The sequence below is a fragment of the Humulus lupulus genome, chromosome 2 (genome assembly GCF_963169125.1).
Source record: "Humulus lupulus chromosome 2, drHumLupu1.1, whole genome shotgun sequence".
Taxonomy (NCBI): domain Eukaryota; kingdom Viridiplantae; phylum Streptophyta; class Magnoliopsida; order Rosales; family Cannabaceae; genus Humulus; species Humulus lupulus.
Genome location: NC_084794.1, coordinates 128,610,156 through 128,618,081, shown reverse-complemented (window position 1 = coordinate 128,618,081; position 7,926 = coordinate 128,610,156). Strand labels below are relative to the sequence as shown.

The window sequence follows — 7,926 nt, the reverse complement described above, 5'->3', positions numbered from 1 at the left end:
CTCAAAAGGAAGTCTAGGTTAGGCTTTGGGGCTTTGATCCTTGGAGTAACTAAGGAGTTCAGCTGGAATTAGCTTCCATGTTGAGGTAAGATTTAAGGTTTTTCTGAGTTTGCTGAGTTTTGTTGAGGATGATTTCTGGGTTTGGATTTTGGATGAAGTTTAAGGACTTAAGCTTGGGAATTAGAGGAGTTAAAGCTTGGAAGGGCACTAAGAGCAACCTAGGGTCGGATTCATCCATTTGAGGTAACAATTTCTGGTCTTAACTATCTGGGTTTTCTGATTTTCAGATGGTGTTCTTGAGCTTCAAGCCCAACTTTGATTCCTGTGATTGATGAGGTTGTTAGCTAGGTTTTGGGTGTTATTAGGTTGTTTTGGATGAAATATAGTGAGTTGTGGACTCAATTTTGAGTTTGGTTGATGATTGGAGTGGGTTTTTGGATATTTGGCTCGGGAAAGTTCGATGGGAAAAACCCAGAACTTTGCATGTTCTAGTTGTAGCTCTATGTTGAATTTTCTGGGGGGATTAAGTCTCTAACTCTAGCATTGTAGCACCCACCTAGTAGCTCTATAGCGCTACTCAGCCTTCTGAACTTGGTTTTTGGGAATTCTTTTAGGGATTTTTCTTGGGGGCTCGGGGGACGGTTTCACCACCTCGTTTGGTGGGATTAGAGGTCCTGAGAGCGCGAGTTTGGTCTCGGGCTTTCCCTTTAGAATTCAAACTCATCGAAGTACCATTTTATGGATTGTGACTAGGTGTACGCTAGGGCTCGGAATAAGATCGTGCTCGAGGGTCGTCTCTATTAACCAAAGCACTCGGAATCAAAGGTAAGAAAACTAGTCCCTTATGTTATTGTGTGGGACTGAGATTCCCTGTAATTGAATGCCTATGTTGTATGATCATAATATGCCATGTGAGAATGAAATAAACGACCTAAGAGTGCTGGAACTGATATTTGCACACAGGATGCAACTCAGCCATTGGTAGTTGAGGATAACTAAGTAATCACTGAGCTCGGCTTAAGCGGGCTGGAGTCAGTGGGTTAAGCACTGGGATCAGCCTAAGTGAGCCAAGGACATTGGATTAAATAGAGGGTGCGGCCTAAGTGCGTCGACCCTGAGTATTGTATGATGAATATTGATATGTTATCATTGTTGTTTGTTGATTATAACTTGTTTAATACTGAGATGAATGGCTTATGAATAATTGTTTGACCTCTCTGAGTAGATGACTGTTCTGGCATGCTGAACACCTGGTTAACAACTTTATGGATTATTTGATTTTCAGTACTGTTTATGCTCTGCAATATGGTTTTCTTGTTGGGCTTTGGCTCACGGGTGCTACGTGGTGCAGGTAAAGGCAAGGGCAAGGTGGACCATTCCTGAGTTGGAGAGCTCTAGGGCAGAATGTACATAGTCAGCTGCTTGGCCGCCACGGCCGAGGGATGGTACAGGGATAGGAGAACCTAAAGTGCCTATTTCGCCATTAGAGTGGCTTGTGGTTGTACATGAACTTTGAAATTTTTTAAACTGTCCTTTAAATCCTGTTTTTGGGATCCCATGTATCAAATGTTTATTTAAATGAAATTTGTCTTTTATGACCAAAATATTTTTAACCCTAGTTCGATTATGGTTTTAGTGTCACATTTTTAACTAAATGACTTGATTAGCAAGTCTTGCACCATTATCAACACACAGTGTAACGGTCTTGGTTATCCAGGACGTTACAATGTAGGTCCTCCAGCCCTCATTGGCCCTGACGGCCTATCTGTATACCTCGGGGCCTCTTGTCCGAGCCTGGAGCTGGAAAGGCATCCAGAGCCATCCTTTTTAGATCATTGGGGCCTCCGCCCCTACCTGAACCCATAAGTGGAGGTCCCATCCTCATGTTGTCTCTCCTAGCCACATTCTCGCGCTAGATCTTGTTTTTTGCGTCCTCTACAGTAAGGGCTTTCTCCACCACCTATGCATAAGTTGTCACTCCAGGCACAGTGGTAATGCGAAGATCCTGGATATCATAGGTTGTATCCCCTGAAGGAACATTTCCTTCCTTATCCCATCAGTGGGCACCGAGTTTGCAGGTAACTTCGATAATCTGTCAAATATCAGTGCATACTCCATCACTAACATGTTTCCCTGAATCAACTTACTGAATGCCTCTGCCTTTGAAGCCATAATTGCATCATTATAGTATTTTTCATTAATACCATTTTGAACTCCTCTCAATCCATGGTATTCACATTCCTGATCTGGGATATTACTTCCCACCAAATTCGGGTATCCTCCCGAATAATGTATGTGGCATAGGCCAACTTCTCATTACCAACTACCCTCATTAAATCTAGTATAGCGGTAACCATACTCATCCATTGTTCGGCCTTAGCCAGATCTACATTGCCTTCAAAGTCTAGAGGGTGTTGCTTCCTGAACCTTTCATAGAGAGGTTCCCATCTATTCCCAGCCTCTAATGGCTGTACTATTGTCGGCACCAACACAGGTGGCACCTCTGGCTGAACGTTCGCTGTAGGAACCTGTTGCTGTCTTAGGAGGCAGATCTCTTCTTCCTACCTCTATAATCTGGCTTGCATATTAGTAAGCACTTGTTGCAGTTCTTAGTAGCTGGCGGAGGGGTCTGACCCTGATTATCATTTTCGGCCTGTATTCCCTGGCCGGCTTGCAGATCTGGCTGCCTTGGAAGCATACTTCCAAGCTTGTACCTTGCTACAGTAATCAATTCGGCCAGTTAGGTAGTAATAACTATACCTCTTGTCGCCTTACGGTCCAAGACCGAACAAACAAGCATTAACACTCAACAGTCATGCTAATAAGCATGTCGATTCATATTCATACCCAAACATGGTGCTAATAAACACTTCTTGACATTTATAAGCAAATAATGATCCTAATAAGCATTTTCTGGCATTTATAAGCAACTAAAAATGCTAATAAGCATTTCTTTAACTTTTAACAGTACTCATAAGCATTTCCTGGCATACATGTACATATAACAACGCTAATAAGCATTCACAACCAATATCAGTGCTAATACGCATGTCTTTATCAATCATTCAATAGTCAAAGGCCTTGCCCTATAAGAATATCTCATGCTCCTTAATAAGGCAGGCAGATAAGGCATTTGTATCCTATCTAAGCAATTAAACACATAACCACATAAAATAATTCCCAAACCCTGAGTCAAGCTTGTCTTTATCCACATACCGAGTATTCACAAATGCTTAATCAAGCCATCACAAGCATAATCATAATCATGCTCATTCATAGGGGCCCAAGCCATAATCAATCTATATTTAACAACCAGGCCAAGCCCTAATCATATATTTCGCATAGTGGGTGCAATTTTCTTACCTATGGTCCAAGCACAAGTTAATGAACAATGATCCCTGAACACGATCTTGTCCCGAGCCCTAGCGGTACCCTAGTCACAACCATAATAATCGATATCCATCCATATCGAATAAATAAAGAATTCTGCACCGAGACCTAGTCTCCGGGACTTTGAATTCTACACTGGGTAGTAGAATCCTTCCTGAGCCCTTAGGTTCGGGTTCCCACCATCTGAAACCTAATTTGGCCAATATTCCCCATTTGAGTCGCAGCACCCCTCACTAAACGTCGTGACTCTCCATAAGTCAGAGAGCCCAGCCATTGGTTACACTAGACATGCGCCTAGACGCACCCTGCCTTGCACCGCGGTGCCAAGGCGGTTTAGGGCACACCCCAAAAACAAGGTCGTAGCGCGACCCTACGAACCCAGTATTTCAAACATTTTCCTTGAGCCAATTCATCCAAAATTCACCACAAAGTGATACCAAAGCCATAATTCAGTCCTTACACATCATCTCTACACTTAAAACGATACATATACCCAGAAACTTAACCAAAAACCTCATCATAAGTCCAACTTAATTCATTGGGTTCAAAACTCAAAATACTCAAGAAAAACCAGACGAAGACTTAATCTATACAAGGTTTAGAGCTTACCTCAGCTGTGAATTACGAGCCTGAACTGTTTCCTTCTCCAATCTCAACCTCAATCCTCCAATTTTCAAGCTTTTCTTCCTGGAATCCAAGAGCTTCCCCAAGTAAAAGTAAGGGGGAAAGAGAGTTGTTATTTTTTTTAAGTGTTTCTTTGTTCTGAGAGGTTCCAAGTGACTAAGTCACTCCTTAGAAAGGAAAGGACCAATGTACCCCTTGCCCACTAATGCCCTATCCAATGGCCTTATGGGAAAATGAGTCCTGGATAACTTCATTTTAGTGTGTTTTAGAATGTGTATTTGTGGTAATCTTGGATCTTTATGTTTGTTTTGTGCAAGATTACGTTTTTGTTTGTCTTTGTTGTAGGTTGGTGCGTTGAATAATGAGAAAAATGTAAAAAAAAAAAAAAGTAGTGAAAATGGTGGAAAAACGAAGTTCTTGATGGTTGTTCGACTCAAAATGGTGCTAAGGATGAGTAAAAATCATTTTTTTATGAAGAAATGAGGTTGAAAGACTTAAATTGAGAAATAATGGAATTAGAGCCGCAACTAGGAGCTTAGAGTCGCAACTCTGGGAAAGCCAGAAACACAAGGATGCTGAAGGGAATTAGTGTCGCGACTGGCCCTTATGAGTCGTGACACTAGGCAAGTCAGAGGCTAAAGCAAGGGGCAAAGAAGACACAAGCCGCCACTTGAGATGCCTGAGTCACGACGCCTGAAGACACAAGTAGGTTCGAAGGGCCATTCAAAATTGACACGGGTCGCGACTTAAAGAAGGGCAAGTCGTGGCCCGCCTATGAAAAACTACAGATTTGTGATATTTTTTTACTATAAATTCAGACTTAGGGTTTAATTAGGTCATTAGGTCAGATTTTAATTACATTTTTAGAGACTAATTTTGATTCTTGGACTATTTTTTCTGCACTTTTATATTTTTCTTTCTTCTTCAAGTTTTTGAATCTTATGTTTCTGAATTATTATTTTGTTGATTTAGTCATGGCTGATATGAACTAAACATTTTTATCTAGGGTTTTATGTAGTCACATAGATTTATATTTAATTTAATTATGATGTTCTATTAATTTTTCTTCTCTATTCTAATCTATATAATATCTTCTTAATGCTAGTAAATACCTAATCAATATTTACTCGATTTATGATTTTGATTCAAAATTTGAAAGATGAGAATTGAATATGCTATCATTATATAGGCATAAGTTGCATATTGGACGGAAGTACATGTATGGCTTGTGTTGTAATTAGGTTTCTATGATTAATGCCTGCTATATGTTTAAGTTTATCATAGAGATGTAGAAAACCTGCATATAGGATGAGATCTTATATCTTGAAATAGAGTGGGGATCGATTTATGTTAAGCTGATATTAGAATAGGAAGAAAGAAATTTAGAACTGATTAATAAAGTTAATAGAATGAAAAGTTGATGAAATTAATACCCTAGGTTTTTAATTATTGAATGAATCTTGATTTTTGCAAAGTTTATTTTAATTTTAAGTCTATGTTTAAAAAAAAATCACTCTATTTTTGACATCCAAATAGAAATCAAAGAACAATTATTGGTAATTGGTTAATAGTATTTGTGGGAACGATACTCTATTTACTATTTATATTACTTGAATTGATTGAGTGCACTTGCGTATCATATTTTAGAAATCAAGGTTTTGGCGCCATTCCCGGGGACTTAATTTCCAATATCAAAAAATAATTGTTGTTCGTTCTAATTTGGTTTCTATATTTTACACTTACTCGAATTGAGGCTGTTGTTTATTTAAGGAATTATTGGTATATGCAGGGAAGTAGACAAAATGCACTTATACCGATAGATCTTGAAAATTGAGAGAAAGTGCAGAATAAATCGCAAGATAAAGAAAATTTTAGATTTCACCATGGCTGAGAATGCAAATAATGGTGTGAACAACAATGCAAATATGGGTAATGCAGCTGAAGTCGATCCGTCATTTGAGAAACTATGTACTCCCTACTTTTACGGGGATACATTGAAGCATTAGTCCTCCTACTGTTGAGGGAAATAATTTTTAGATAAAGCCCTCAATTATTCAGATGGTACATAATTGTGTACAATTTGGGGGGTTATCAAATGAGGATCCAAATCTCCATATCACAAACTTTTTCGAGTTATGTTCAACATTAAAAATAAACGAGGTGAGTAATGATGCTGTAAGATTAAGATTTTTCCCATTGTCACTAAGAGGCAAAGCTAAGAGTCGGTTGAATTCATTACAAGCCAACTCTATAGTTACTTGGGAAGACTTGGCTCAGAAATTCCGAGGTGAATATTTTCCTCGTGCGAAGTCAACCCGAATAAGAGGAGAGATTAATAACTTCCATCAACTGGATTGGGAGTTCTTATATGATGCATGGGAACATTTTAAATAGTTGAACAGTAAATGCCCACATCATGGAATAGAGAAGTCACTACTAGTTCATACATTTTACAATGGTTTGGGAGGAAATACAGGGACAATTATAGATGCAGCATCGGGAGGAGCGTTTATGAGAAAAAGCGCTAGTGAAGCATATGAATTATTGAAAGAGATGGCCATGAATAACTATAACTGGCCTACTGAGTGTGAGAATAAGAAAGTAGCAGGAGTCTTAGAGGTTGATCCAATTACTTTATTGACTGCTCAAGTGGCATCTCTAACCAAGCAAGTACGGCTAAACAACCTTGCCGCACAAGTAATGCAAGTATAGAATGTCATGAGTTGTGAGATTTGGGGGGGGGGGGGGGACCACATTCTTATGAACAATGCCTGAGCACAGCTAGTTGCTCAACAGACTTGAATAATATGCCTTTGGAACAGGCACATGTTATCGACAACTTTTCAAGACCTGCACCCAACACCTACTCCAATTCATATACTCCTGCGTGGAAAAATCACCCTAATCTGTCTTGGAAAAATAATCAAGGGTTACAATCATAATATCCACCTCAAAAAACCCCTCATCAACCAACTTATGGATTACATCCTAAAACTTATTATGATCCAAACCCACGCCCATCTCATCCACCACCACATCCTTCGATGAACCCACCAACAGTGCAGCCAGACCAATTAAATCAATTCATGACAGAGACAAGGTCTTCAATCAGGAATTCGGAGACACAAATAGGTCAATTGTCTAAAATGTTTTCTAGTAGACAGCAAGGGAATTTGCCTAGTACCACAGAGGTAAATCCTAAAGAACAATGTCAAGTTGGCACTCTGAGGAGTGAGACTAAGTATGATGGACTTACAGTGGATGACAAGGGGAAGAAGACAGAGGATCAACATGTTACTAGTCCAATACAAGCAGAGGTTACTAAAGATCTTCCAAAGACAGAAAAGCCGAAGCACATCAAGCCTACACCAAGGATTCCATATCCTCAATGGTTTCAAAAGGCCAATGTTGACAAACAATTCTCCAAATTTCTTGAGGTATTTAAGAAACTTCACATTAACATCCCTTTTGTAGAGGCTCTAGAACAAATGCCTATTTATGTGAAGTTTATGAAAGAAATATTGTCTAATACGAGAAAAATAGAGGATTATGAAACTGTTGCATTAACTGAAGAGTGTAGTGCAATTATTCAAAAGAAGCTTCCTCAAAGGTTAAGAGATCTAGGAAGTTGCACTATACCTTGCACCATTGGGAACTTTCACTATGAGAGAGCTTTATGCGATTTTGGTGCAAGCATAAATTTAATGTCGCTGTCTGTACTTAAAAGGCTTGGTTTGGGGGAAGCTAGACCCACTACTGTTACTGTAACGCCCTACTTCCTTAGAGCCATTACTAAGTGAGTTTTAAACGTACATTTAACTCGCTAATTAAGGTTTTAGGTCAAAAGTGTAATTAAATAAAAAACAGTGAAATAAACTTTGGAGATAATTCCATTTACCATAAATCGTTGAG

At 39.2% G+C, this 7,926-nt stretch overlaps 1 non-coding gene across 1 annotated transcript; it reads right to left on the bottom strand.

The window, feature by feature from the left end:
* Nucleotides 1–6,332: 6,332 nt before the first annotated feature.
* LOC133820735 (small nucleolar RNA R71) lies at nt 6,333–6,437 on the bottom strand. Its single transcript, XR_009887136.1, has one exon. It is a non-coding gene; the product is annotated as a small nucleolar RNA R71 (small nucleolar RNA).
* Between the last annotated feature and the right edge of the window lie 1,489 nt (nt 6,438–7,926).